Source organism: Suricata suricatta, chromosome 1 (genome assembly GCF_006229205.1).
Source record: "Suricata suricatta isolate VVHF042 chromosome 1, meerkat_22Aug2017_6uvM2_HiC, whole genome shotgun sequence".
In the NCBI taxonomy this organism is placed as follows: Eukaryota; Metazoa; Chordata; class Mammalia; order Carnivora; family Herpestidae; genus Suricata; species Suricata suricatta.
Genome location: NC_043700.1, coordinates 180,408,209 through 180,420,995, shown reverse-complemented (window position 1 = coordinate 180,420,995; position 12,787 = coordinate 180,408,209).

Below are 12,787 nucleotides of genomic sequence, written 5' to 3'. Positions count from 1 at the left end.
AAATAGTAAGTAGTGTGGAGAAATCAGAACTCACATAAAATGCACGTAGGAAAATAAAATGGTACAGCTACTTTGGACAATAGTCTGGCAATTCCTAAAACAATGAAACATAGTGTTTCACTTTAGCAATTCCATTCTAAGGTGTGTATGTATATCTCTCTCTGTGTATATATATTTATATGTCTATGCACATATATTGCATAAACTATTTCTATATATATCTCCAAGAGAAATGAAAACATGTCTCCACAAAAACTTCTACATAAATGCTTATACATGTATGATTTAAATTAGGGAAAAAGTAGATAGAATCTAAATGTCTATCAACTAATGACTGGATAAACAAAATGCAGTGTGTTTATACAATGAGCTATTATTTAGCCATCAAAAGGAATAAAGTACCTATATATACTGCGGAAAGATGATCCCTGAAAGTGTTTTGCTAAATGAAAGAAGCCAGATAAAAAAGACCACATATTGTATGAGTCCATTTATGAGGAATGTCAGAATAGACAAATTCATAAGGACAGAAAGTAGATCAGTGAAAAAGTAAATGAGGATGGTTTGGAAGTCTCTTCTTTCTGTCCCCTGCAATAAGGATTGATTTAGCCAAAAGGCGCATTATACACAATGCTGTAGGTCCATGATAATTTTTACAGCTGCTTCACTAAAGAATGTAATCTTGGTATCTTTCTTACACAAATGCAATCACAGAAGATTTATATTTGTAGTGGAGGAAAGGGTCAACAAGGAGAGTGTGGGGTGGAGTCCACTAGCATCATAATGAGACCCTTCCTGCTTTGCCCCTTCCCACCTACAAGGTAGAAATTCCTAGAATGAAGCACAGAGCTACATCTGTGTGCTACATTACAAAAATGGCCATCATTTTTTGCAGTGCTGCCCATTTAACAGTGGGCTCAGTTTCCCCATGCCTTGTATCTTGTTAAACCTTTGATCCGGAGGATATGACAAATGTGACATTGTGACAGTTTCAAGCCAATGCCCCAAGAGGTCTTACAGTTTCCAAGCTCACGCCCTTGGAACTGAGCATGTGGACAAGCTGGGCTAGCCAGCAGGAGGACAAGGGAGCAGGTGGAAGGAGGAGCCAGTCATCACATATGACCCAGGAAGCCATTTTAAACCAGCAAGCCCAGTCTGCCTGGCACCTGATGTCAGGCACACACCTGATAGTAGAGATCAGCCCAATGTGTCTCCTTAATAGCTTACAATAACAGCCCGATACAGCCCCTAACATTTTAGTGGTTGACTCCAGTATGTATACACTAGCTCACAAAAAATTACATAAAAATTATAATTTTAAAGTATTTATTCTTGAGTTTGGTTATGTTCATTTGACCTATCTGGAATATTTTCTCTTTTCTTCAGTAGAATTTAGATTATGCCCTTCCCCTGACTTCAGAAGGATTAGCAGTTAACACTGTGTTGGGAGGCAAAATGGTCTCTAGATTAAAATACATGATCTTGGCAGGAGCAGGGACTGAAATCTAATTTCCAATTCTTGGATCAAGCTCAGACATCACATGTAGGCTCTTTTTCTTGCAAAACAACATGATAATTTACTTTATTCCATTATTTAAAAGTGCTAACAACGACAACAACAAATAAAAGTGCTAACAAGAATACGGAAAGAGTAACAGTGTACAACACATTGGATTTTTGAACACAGAGCCTCAGGGGCCCAGCCAATAGTAATTTCCATAACTTAAAAATACAATTTTGAAAAAGTGAAACATACTCTTCACTTGCATTTTACAGTTAGGTGGCCAAACAAATAAGGACTCTCCCTTTTAGTTTGACTCTGAAACAAACTGATTATTATTTTCTCTCTAACAAAATTAATTATAAGTCTTAAGTCACAGCACACCATGAAACACACCCCAGATAGTTGCAGGTTTAAATAAAAAGGAATGAAAAGGATATAAATATACTTTTATCTGTAAGGATGGAGTGAGAAGATGCTCTCATCATAAAAGCAAGGGAAAACTCATGAAAGGACATATCAGATTTGATGCTTTTGAAACATTTTGTCTATAGAAATACCGTAAAATTAAAATACAAATAGAAAACTAGAAACAAATACTACATGCAACACATATGACACATTGAAATTTAATATCATTTATACATAAAGTTCATATTGATCAAAAAGGAAAAAGTCCATTAGTTCATCAGGAAGTAATTAAATGTTTTATCAACTTCAAAATAATCACTTGTAATCAAAGACGTGCTAAATAAAAATAATAGATTAAATAATAATCTTATTCTCACCTGTCAGTAATTCAGCAAATGAATTGAAGCCCTGCTTTCACTGGGCATTATTTCTAAGTCTTACTTTTATAAAACTAAATAAATCCCCTTCCTTTTTGGGGAGAGGGGGCTTGAGTTGTGTGTGAGAAAAATAGACTAATAGGTCCACAATGCATGGTTATTCAGGATGTGCACTGCATGAAGTGCTCTGTTTAAGGTTCAGAGAGGCTCCTAAAGACCATGCAGTGCTCCACCCCATCAAGCCATAAACCCTGGAATGAGCTACATCTATTTAGTAACATTAGGTATTACAGACATGCTTAAAGGCTAGTAGAGGCTCAACATGCATGTGCACACATATACAGAAAATGCAAGCATAATATGATAACTCCTAAAGGAAGTTTTTAGAGTTTTCTGAGACGGCAGTCTGGTGTTTACGGACAGGATTCTGGGAGCAGATGTCATGAGCAGAGTCCTGAAAAGTGCACTCAAATTGATGTCATGAATAAACATGCATAGAGAACAGACACTGTAATGTTCTAGAAGTGACAGAATGCATGGCACATTCAGAATGACTGGATTTTAGTGAGTGCAGAGAGTATCTTTGATGGTTGAGGCTGGGAAATAAGGAAGAAAAAGATAGGAAGGACTTTGTATAACATAGTAGGAGCTAGACATTTTTCCCATGGGTAGAAGTAGGGACTCATGGACAAGCTGCCAAACAAGAAAATGACAAAGCCATTTGAGTTTTAGGAAGATTAATCTGGATACTGTATGGACAATAGATTGGTAATGGCCTGGGGAAGGAATGAAGTCTGGCAAGTGTCTCTGTTCCTCTGAGTGTCAGCTCCCCAGGCCTTCCAGCCTTGCTTTGGTACTAGACCTAAGTTCTCCGAAATACCTGTCTACCCCAAATAGATATTCTTTCCCTACCCTATTCCCCTTCTTCTACACTGTGTAATATGACAATCTCACAGTTAATGAATTTGTAAATCATAGGTCCAGGTGCATACAGAATTTGAGTTGGACACAAATTACTATTAATCACAGAACCCCAAATTTCTGAGAGGGAAGATGGTAGGTTTAGATAGTGTTGGATGATTTGTTGAATTTAACAGCCATGACCTGGTGTTCAGAGTCACACATTATAAAGCAGCCTGTTGTCCTTCCTTCCTCCAAGGAATGATGATGGTGAAATTCCCAAGAAAAGGGAGGCATTTTGAGATCACTTGGACTTATTTAAATATACTAAACTACATCTGGGAAGGCTGGTATTTTAAATGCAAGTCAGGAAAGTTGGCCTTAAAGGGGGAGATGTAAGGCAATAGGAGGAACATCAAGAGAATGGAAGATACAGTTAGAAAACTATCTGAAATGTAACAAGAATTTTAACATCATTTATATCTTTGACCTAGCACTTTCCTTTCTCGTATTCTAGGTGTTCTGGATACATCAGGTGTTCTAAGTTACTGGAGTCTCTTTACTTCTTTGCTTTCTTCTAGAAAAATCTAGTACTTCTTGATCTATTCTCAGCACCTTTAATATACTTGGAAGCTGTCTACTTCTAGATTGTGGTTTTTGACATCAGAGCTCATGCTTATGCATGAATATCTCTCCCAAAATTTCTTCTATATCTTTTTTTCTTGTCATTTTAAGGAACCAATCCAGAAATCACGTCCTGCAGGAATATTTACATTTCAGGATGGATGGACTTTTCTTCCTATGACACTTTCTACTATGGTCTCATTTCACTTACTTCCATGAAAGGGAAGATCTTTTTGTATAATTCTTATCACAAGAGTGCTCATTCTTAGAGGATACAGACCATGTCTTCTTCATCTTAATAACTTGAAAGAAAACTAGAGTGCCTTGTTGAATGAACTTAATAAAAAAGATGACTATAGTCAAAGATATTAATGAGAAACAAGGTAAAGATATTGATTAATGTTATCTTTGTTTAAAAAATTGATATATTAAGATGTCGAGGTAAAATGAGGAAATAAAAAAGAAATACTTTCTGATCTAATGAAAGGAGAAGAAAGTCATGAGAAAAAATAATAGTATCCAAATACTTTCTTAAAAAAAAGAAAAATGAAGAATCATAAAAGATATAGGATAAATAGAAAACAAAACAGGAAATAGAACTAAATCCAAATATATCAGTAATCAAAAGGAATGTAATCTCTAGGTAATAGACAATGGTATTGAGCATTGGCTTAAAAAAAATCCAGCTGCAAGGCAATTGCAAAAGGCATAAGAAAGTGGAAGCTTGCAACTGAAAGAATTGAAAATAACACTGTTAATACTTTTTAATACTTAAACTTCTGGTTCTTTTAAATATTTGTAGCTTAGCATTATTTGGAATATCAGTTATGATACAAGAAGCTTGGGGAAAAATTTTCATGATAAAATAAATAAATAAAAACATTAAAATAATGCAACTCATACTAAACAGGAGTGAAAACAAATGAATTTAGACACATATATCATCCAGGATAAATATAAAAATCAAGAGGACAAACCTGAAAACAAGTCCTCAAAGCAAGAAAATAATACATATTTTTTAATATAAAATTTAAAACATGCAAACCTGTGGTGCCTCGGGGCTCAGTTGGTTAAGTGTCTGACCCTTGATTTTGGCTCTGGTCATGACCTCAGAGTTCTCACATCTAGCCCTGCATCTGGCTCTTTTCTGACAGTACTGAGCCTGCTTGGGATTCTCTCCTCTCTCATTGCCCCTCTCCCTGTCTCTCTCTCAAAATAAATAAAAACAAACCAATGAAAACTTAAGTAATACATCCTTTAGGTAATAAACATATGAAAAAGACAATAAGAAAGGAGAAACAATAATAAACACAGAATTAATGACAGAGGTTACCTCTTATATGGAAGAAAACTGGGATCAGGTATACACAGTGGGCTTGAAATATATTGGTGATTTTTTTATTTGGTGGGTGCACTGGTAATCCATTCAACATCATTCCTTAAGCCCAAATCTGTGAATATATACATATACATATATACATTTATATAGAGAGTTTTGTGTTAATATATTTCAAAATATATTAAATACACAGGAGCACCTGGGTGGCTCAGTCGGTTAAGCACCTGATTGGTGTCTCAGTGCTGGTCTTGATCCCAGGGTCTGAGTTCAAGCCCAGGATTGGGCTCCATGCTGGGCATGGAGCCTACTTAAAACAAAACAAAGCAAAACAAAACCAACTAAACTAAACACAGGACACAAATGAATATATTTTGTGAAATTTTGTAAATATTTATTGAAAATAGTGGAAAAGTACCTACATATTAGGAACTTGACAAGAAATCAACAGATTTCATATATCTACATGGTGAAATATATGATGAAATATGCCATCACTAAATGATTTATAATTCATTTTAATGTCAGAGAACATCATTTGTGATGTAATAATGAGCTAAAATATGGTAACAAGCTGGAAAATGCTGAGAATAATGGTTTTCATTATGTAAAACACATTTAACAGGGTAGAAAAGAAATAAATGAGTATCCAAACACTAACTAGTGTTTCCATTTAGCAAGATTGTAAATATATTCTTCTTTCTTTTAATCCTATATATATATATTTTAACTTCCCAGGGATTGTACATTTATACATTTTGGGATCCTTTGAGTGCAGGTAAGTATATGGTGTTTTACAGTTTATTTAAATATATTTTTAAATATTATTTAAAAACAATAAATCATAATCAATAGCAAAGGATTTTAAGAACAAGTACCAGAAAATAGCCACACATATTTTCTTTATAGCCTTTGATTAATAAAGCATTTTTTCCTTTTTCTAGTTTACCTGGAAATCTGATCATAGTGAATAATTAGTATTTAGAGTAAAGACAACTTCTGATTTGGTACATGGTAGCGGCCTGGATGAATTATAAATATGTGACGGGAACCATACTTTGGGTTCCCTTGAGCACCAGTGAATCTTGTAATTGAGTGCATTTCTTGGGGGAACCCTTGGGCTGTAATGAGATTTTGGCTTTCATAAAGAATGAAGGTTCTATGACAAAGTAGGTCCTACACTTGCCCAGTGTGAATTTTTGCCTCATATTTTAACTGGTATCTAGTGGGGACAGGGTAACTGTTATACAGGTTTGAGGATTGCTGCATGTGCTCTAGTGAATATTTTCACTCAAGAGAAATGTCTAATTCTGCTATGATGGAAGTACGGACTTCCTATTCTAGATTCTTGCAAATAAATGTGACACCAGTTATGGCCACTGGGCTGACTTAGGGCAAGTCATAAACAAGTGTTTTCTAAATAAAAAGCAAAAATGTCTATGCAATTAAAAATAAAATAACCTTGGGGTCTGTGGGTGGCTCAGTTGGTTAGGTGGTCGACATCAGCTCAGGTCATGATCTCGCAGTCTGTGGGTTTGAGCCCCACATCGGGCTCTGTGCTGACAGCTCAGAGCCTGGAGCCTGCTTCAGATTCTTTATCTCCCTCTCTCTCTGCCCCTGCCCTGCTCACGCTCTGTCTCTCTCTCAAAATAAAATAAAGACATAAAAAAAAATAATAGTCTTATTCTGAATTTCTAATGGTTATTTTAAACTAATTAATTATTTAAAAATAATTACTGATGAATCTTAATACTATTTCATTAAGAATCTCAATAATTGGCTGATATTTTCCTTTCCTTGAGCCTTTATTCTAGACAAAATTATTGGGGTAGGTGATACCAGTATTTGATGCTGTCAGTTACAACTTCCCATGAAAGTCTTGTACCAATACTCTTCTGTTCATTTTGTATATTTAAAAGCAATTACTTTCACTAAAAAAATACAACAATCATTTATAATCAATTTTTAGTGAGTATTAAACCTTATTTCTGATTATGGAATATAACCAATCTTTTTCCCTCCCTTCCTTCCTTCTTGCCTTCTTTCTTCTATCTTCCTGCCTTTCCCTCCCTTCTTCCCTTCCGTTCTTTAAATAAGAATGGGTAAACATATTAGCGAGATATTTGAATGGGAAAGAGCCTCTTAGAAACTGAAGGTGCAGTTAAACCCAAAATTAGATGGTGTACTTCTTATCAAATATTGATTTCTTATATTTAATACCAATCTTACTCACATGCATATTTGGGAGAGATCATGAATACTGATCATAAATACTGATCATGAATACTGATTATTAAAAAGGTTAAAAATTATTTTAAGAAAGCTTATGGTTTTTGATTATTGTGGCCTAGGAATTATCTTGGAACTAAGTATCCTTTTATTTCTTATCCCATGTCTTCAAGTAACATAAGAGAGTGTCAAAGTTAATAAATTTAAGATAGTTTGCATCAGAACAGAACTTAGACTTGTGTTAATTCTTCTGTTGTGTTTCTGATTTGAAGTTCAAAATAAGTAATAAATATTATGTTTTAGTATAAATACTATATTTATAAAATATATTTATAGTTTATTTAAATATGTTTACAGAACTATTCCTAAATAAGTTTTGTTTCAGACATCCAATTTAAGGCATTTCCCTTGGGTAAGACAAATAATGAGAGTCTCAACAGAGAAATAAACAGTTTCAAATTTGCTTCATTGTTTAACCATTTTTGCCACAAACTACCAGCTAACAATTGAAATTTTGACATGGATACTGTGGAGTTATATTTAAGAAGTTCCTTTTTTGTAGGTAGAATAAATTTATTCTAAATATTCCAAATGTTTCAGTTTTATAAGACTTTGGTTTTTGAATATTGTAAGGTATGTTAAATGAAATAATGTGATTTCTAGGAAAATTGGATCCTGTTGTTTATACCAAAGCTGTCATAAGATGACAAGGAGCCATGAACTTACTGAAAAGTACAAATATTTACAGTTCTGGCGAGTCTTGTTTAGGATCTCTGGAACACTCAAAAACTGACTCAGTAAATTTCCCCCTTGTTACCTGATGTGATAAATTGGTGGTGGTTGTATCCAGAACGAAGACAGCTGATAGGAGAAGGTACTATTATCATGCAAAGCTTGAAATCTAGTTTCAGATCACCCCAACCCCCAGACACACGCAGCTGGCATGGATTAATTTGTAATTTAGAACCCATCTAAAACAAAATAATTTTCTTTCTTTTTTAAACTCTGTTGGAAATGTAAGCTTATAAATTGGAATAAATACATAGGAACCATAGGGTTTATTGTTTCCAAAAGAGATTTGTAGGTGGCTGACTTCTCTTGTCTAGATTTTGATGGTTTGAAACAACCAAAATGATAAATGCACTCAGTGATTAAAACTGATATCTTAAGACCTTTATCATGATCTAAAGTATTTGGTTGAAATTACCATCCGATATAGTACATCTCAGTGATTAAATATGCATTTCTGCCCAACCTATTCTCTTCTGAGAATAAATACTACCACATCTGGCTTCAGAAGAACATCAGAGCGGCTTTGGACAAGATTGCTTTCACTCAACGTTAAGTTTTTTGAAGTGAAATTATAATACCTCTCAAAGGGGAGCAAGCTGTTGTATTTATTCTAGGACTGAAAAAGCAACATGTCTTTTGATACTGTGTTAGTTCTCTAACCAGAACATTGTCAGAAAACCCTTAAAATGAAATTAATGTGAAGATAATTAAAATTTGTTATCTATCAATTGATCTGTGTTTTGCAAAAATGTTTACATATTTGCATATGTACAAATGGACATATAGAGTAGGGCAGTTTCTTATAATAAACTGTATGCTTGAAACTTTGAAATAAAGACAAATGAATCCATGCCTGGACTCTGTAATATATTGTCAGTAGAGAAAGAATTGAGTTTTCCCAGCTGCATCAATTTGTCAGTTTTGTTGACAGACTGGGTACAATAAATTTCCATCCAGAGAGAATCATTCAGAGATTCATCTCATCCAGAAAATGTGTGCAATTCTTTTTATACATAGTGTTTGCCATGGACTAAAGAAGAAATTTTGGGTGAATCTGCATCTTCAGTGGGAGCCTCTTTTCTCTGAACTTTTCTTGGAACAGAGGTGCAAGGAGAGAGTAGGAAGAGATAGAAAGTATTAATGCTGTGTGTGCAGTTCAGTCTACATGGGGTTGGGAGAAGACAGCCACCTTGAAAATAACAAAAACTGGAGAAGTACCTGTGTATCTAGAAACCACATACCTAATAAATAGCCTTTAAGATGGGGGCTTCTGGGTGGCTCAGTTGGTTGAGTGTCTGACTTCTGTTCTGGTCATGATCTCACCAATCACGGGTTCGAGCCTCACATCGGGCTCTATGCAGACAGCTCAGAGCCTGGAGCCTGCTTGGGATTCTGTGACTCCCTCTCTCTCTGCCCCTCCCCAGCTCATGCTCTATTTCTGTCTCAATAATAAATAAACATTAAAATAAACAAATAAATAAATATTTAAAAAATTAAGATAAATCATGTGTACAATGTGATATATAAATCGAACTGTGGAAACCATCACCTGGACTTGCTTATATGGCCATCAGTTGCTTGAGATAAGAGTAGTGAATTGGTTTATATAGAGCATAATGATGACACATTCAGAGGATTCTGTGTGAACTGGTAAAATGAACTCAATTTTTGTAGATGTGTGGACTGTTGTAGTTGAGGCATGCAGACTAGTGAAAAAAATTACTTCTGTTTCCAGATGAATGTTGAGTTACTCTACATCATTGAGCATATGACTTCTGAACTAAGTATATAAGGACTGAGTAATATGCTTCCCTCTTTCCTATCCATTGTCCAGTTTTAAAACTCTCCCAGAAATTATTTGATGACAATAGCCAAAAAGTATGGAAAGAGCCCAAATGTCCATCGACAGAGGAATGGAAAAAGAGGAGACTCTTAAATGCCGCGAACAAACTGAGGATTGCTGGAGGGGCTGTGGTGGGGGGATGGGCTAAATGGATAAGCAGCATTAGGGAGGACACTTGTTGGGATGAGCACTGGGTGATATACAGAGGGTAGGAATCACTGGAATCTACTCCTGAAAACATTACTGCACTATACGCTAGCTAACCTGGATGTAATTTAAAAATAAATTAATTAATTAATTAAAAAAAAAGAAACTACAGACTTTAGGAGAACTAAGTGATTTTCTTGAGTTTCAGCTAAAAGAACAGAAGTTGGACCTAGACCTATATCTTTTGGTGTTTAAATTTTTTAAAAAATATGCTGTTTTTCTTAAAACTCCTCCCAAACTTAGGGTTCATGATACTGATATGTATCAATTCCGGGTAATTGCTGGAATCAGATTGCAAAGACTTGTATTTCAAACTAGATATGTGGGAGGTAAAAAGACTGCATAATCGTGGTTACCGTGGTATTGGCATTTAGTATGCAATTTTATGTATGCTATCTCTGAGCCTCATTTATCTATGGTATTATTTCCATATCTAGATTCAGTATCGTATGTGAGGATTTTTTTTCATAATATTTTATTGTCAAATTGTTTTCCCTACAACACCCAGTGCTCTTCCCCTCAAGTGCCCTCCACCATCACCACCAACTCTCTTCCCCCCTCCCCCCTCCCCCCCAACCCTCAGTTCATTCTCAGCATTCAATAGTCTCTCAAGTTCTGCATCCCTCTCTCTCCCCAACTCTCTCTCCCTCCTCCGTTCCCCCTGGTTCTCCATTAGGTCTCTCTTGTTTTCCTGCTAGACCTATAGGATTTTAAAAAGTCTTCCATGGATATATGTGTATGTATGTTTGTGCATGTGAATGTATAAAATGCCAGCCAGTAATATCAGCATCATTATAATTTTATGATACTATTAATTTAAACCTTGACTCGGCATAGTGGTTTGTGAAAAGCAAAAGAGAAGTACTCTTTTGGTAATTTATTAATTATGAACTTTTCCCATTGACCTTTAAATTCCAGGTTTTTCTGGAAAATTCATTTCAGTGGCCTTAAGCATAGCACTCTTCTGGAGATCAGAACATTTTCAGTTCAATCACAGTATCCAATTTTGGTCTTAAGTCGAATACATTTTTAAAAAATATGTCTGACTGACAAATGTCATTTGACCTTCCAGACATTTGTAAATAAGGCCCCAAGCCATCTAAGACATTTCCTTAAAAGGGACTTTACCAAATCATTCTCAAATGGTTATAAAATATCTATTTTTATGGAAACCATAAAACTTATTTTAGCAGCTAAAGTATATCAGTTACTACAAATAGCCTTAGCCCTTTAGGTGAAAACAACAAAAAAGGAACTTTTGAATTAATAAGTATATGAATCATTTTGAAATCATACATTTTAAGTGTGAGTATATATTTTTATTTTGGATTTATTATTTCCATTCTTAATTTCTAAAATGTTGTTGTTCTCATTTTGCTTAATACTTTTTATAAAAATATTTTAAGGTCTATTTATTTTTGAGAGAGAGAGACAGAGTGTGAACAACAAGACAAGGGGTGGGCAGAGAGAGAGGGAGACACAGAGTCTGAAGCAGGCTCCAGGCTCTGCGCTCAAAGCAGAGAGCCTGAGGTGGGGCTTGAACTAATGAACTGTGAGATCATGACCTGAGCGGAAGTCGGACACTTAACCAATTGAGCCACCCAGGCACCCTTCTTAATAGTTTTGATGAGTCATTTTCTTCATGGGAAGATCTTATAGATAGTATAATGGTTCTCATATTTCTACGTAAATAGGTCTCATAGCCTGGCAAATATGTAATTTTTGAAACTTGTCTGAATGCTTCATGGAGTCTGAATATTCCCTTCTACTTGTGGTGGTCTTGAATAATGGTCCTCTGAAGAGGTCCATGTCCCACTTCTGGGAACCTGTTTTACCTTATATGGCAGAAGGGACCTTGCAGTTGTGATGATGAAATTGTGAGGAATGAAGATTATCCTGGACTATCTAGATGGGGCTAATGTTATCACACATGCCCGTATTAGAGGGAGGTGGGAAGGAGATCTGACTATAGAATAAAAAGATGAGAGTATGATGGAAACAAGATGAGGCGATACGTTGTAAAATGGAGGAAGGGGGCAAGGGCATGAGTCAAGAAACACAAGCGGCCTCTAGAAGATTAAACAACAACAATGACAACAGCAACAACAAGAAAATGGATTCTCCTCTGAATCTTACAGAAGAAATGGAGCCCATCAACACATTGATTTTAGACTTCTGACCTCCAGAACTATGGGGAATGAATTTGTATGGTATTAAGCCAGTGCAGTTGTGGTTGTTTTTTACAGTGGCCGTAGGAAGCTAATCCACCACTCGGGTGAACAACTGAAATTGTACATATTTTTATCCTGCCTCCTTTAAATAAAATGTTACCTGAAAAAACATGGAATTTGACTGTTTTCAGAGAAAGGAGCAAAGGAATTTTGTAATGGTTATGATGGCTCCGATACATGGATATAGGTTAAAGAGAAAGGGGCAGAGGATGGAGTGAGAACATCCTCCTAGGCGGGTGGTTACTTTGAGTGGAATTGTTTTAACAAGAGAGGTGATCGGTGCCTCCCTTTGCAAAAGCAATGGGTCTCTTCAGCTGCTATTAATAAATGATACTG